Here is a 2,147-nt window from a genome sequence, read left to right as displayed (position 1 = left end):
GCCCCGCCCCGGCCCGGCCCGCCCCGCCCCGGCCCGGCCCGGCCCGGCCCGGCCCGGCCCGGCCCGGCCCGGCCCGGCCCCGTCGAGGTGCTGGCGACGAGCGCCGCCCCGCGGCCCTGCCCCGTGCTCCCGCGGGGGCAGCGGCGGCGCTGCGAGCCGCGGCGGGCCGGGGCGAGGGCCGGGGCCGGGCGCTGCAGCTGGGGGCAGCCCGTCGCGGCTGTCCCGAGAGCACCCGGCGAGCCGCTGGGCCCCGCGGCGCAGGCCGCGCAGGGGCGTGCGCCCAGGCGAGACCGGCGAGGATGTTTCAGAAGCGGCGTTTTGGAAGGATGCCGTGTAAAACTCCCGTTTGTTGGGTTGCTCGCTGAGTCCTAGCACTGAGGGCAAAGCTGTAGTCGCTGATAAACTCTGTGAGGAGCACCCACAGGGGTGCGCTTTGGTAAAAAAAAAAAAAATAAAAATGTGAACATTAAACAGAGGAAGTGGCCTTGGACGGGACAGATGCTGGCTGGCTCTTGAATAAATTCCCTTGGTGCTTCTTTGGTCTGCAGAAAGGATAGCATGAGCTTTTGGCTCCTTCCCATTAGCTTTGCTGTGAAGGGTCTTTTCAGAAATGTACCTGTTGCAGGCTTGGCCTTTATTGGGCTATTTTTCTACATCCCCACTACGTAGGGCATTTCCAAGAGCCTATGTGACATTAAGGCAGATGTGCTTTTTTTTGATCACGTCCTTCTTTTTAGTTTCCATCCCAAGATCTAGTTAACCAATGTGAAAAAGTAACAGGCCAACATGTACACATCAAACAGTAATACATGAAAATAAGGTGAACTTTTGGTAGATCAGTTGTTTGTACAAGTAAAGAGACTTACTCCATAAAGCCCAACAGAAAGGATAATAATTATGCAAACACATTAAGTATTCTTAATCCAATTCAGTGCTGCCTCCTGTTCCTAGGTTTTGAAAAAGATGAGTCCTGCTTACTGGAGGGAGCTGCCATGAGAGAATTCTGGATGTGAACAAGTTGTCCACAAGTTGTCCTCTTGCTTCTTGTTTAAGGAGGAGAGAAGATCTTTCTCACCGTTCCTTAAATACTTATCAACGTCCACCCACTGGTCGGGGGAACTTAAGGTAAATGATGGATGGGACATGACTTTTTAACTTTGTAAAGAGGTGTTTTCTGTTATCACTTCAGGGAGGAAACAGCAGTCATATTGAAGAAAAAACTAGGAGCAAGGAGGTTTACTTGTCACAAAGACGTGGAAAAAAAATGAAAGAGGAAAAGTGAGCTGGTGCTGTGAACTTCTGTATGTTGTGAGAGGAATAAACAAGTGGAGCTGGAAATCTTTAATCATGATCAAAATTCTAACTATGGCACTGTAGAGACCTGCCTGGATAACTGCTACGTCTGGAATATTGATACAGTAGTGTGCAACATGTGAGAAATAACAGGCAAGAGAAGAAGAGATGTCTTCTCATGGATTTGTGTACTTGCTTTGAGACAGTAGGAGGATCTTTTCTAAGCAATTTGAGAGACTGCTAAAAGGGAAGAAGAATGGGCATTACCAGTTATGTCACAGGCTGCCTAGAAGTAAAACCAAGTAGAATCATCCAGTGCAGAGCAGTGGGAAGTTATAGCTGCCCTGTACCCCCCTCAGTACAGGAGTACAGCCGGTTCAGTAAGTTTGTGGCAAGCATTACTGTTTTTTTCAGAACAGAAAATGATAATTAATGACAGCCACAGGAGAGGAAGCTCTACTAGACCTGACTGTAGTGGCAGATACAGCTTTTTGAGGATATGAATGTAAAGGGCGGTTTGGATGGTAGTGGTTGTCAGCCTGTGATCCTGGTCTCTTGTTTCTATTTTGCTGGTTTTATGTTTCTCCTTCTAAGCAAAGACAGATTTCAGTAAATTCAGTGAACTGGTAGCAAGCAACTCACAGGAGAAAAGCCTGGAGAAAAGAGAAGTCTGTGTACATCGAGAAAGGAAAGGATATAAACTATTAATCTTAATGTCAAGCTCTAGGAAAACTATGGCATGTATAAACAATTTGTTAGCATGTGGAAAATAACAGGCTTGCTATTTGTCTCCAAAGTGGATTTGTCAAGGACCAGTACTATTTCTTCTCTAACAGAATAACATTTTTTTTTGT

Source organism: Cygnus olor, chromosome 14 (assembly GCF_009769625.2).
Source record: "Cygnus olor isolate bCygOlo1 chromosome 14, bCygOlo1.pri.v2, whole genome shotgun sequence".
In the NCBI taxonomy this organism is placed as follows: Eukaryota; Metazoa; Chordata; class Aves; order Anseriformes; family Anatidae; genus Cygnus; species Cygnus olor.
Note: the sequence above shows the minus strand (reverse complement) of the source record.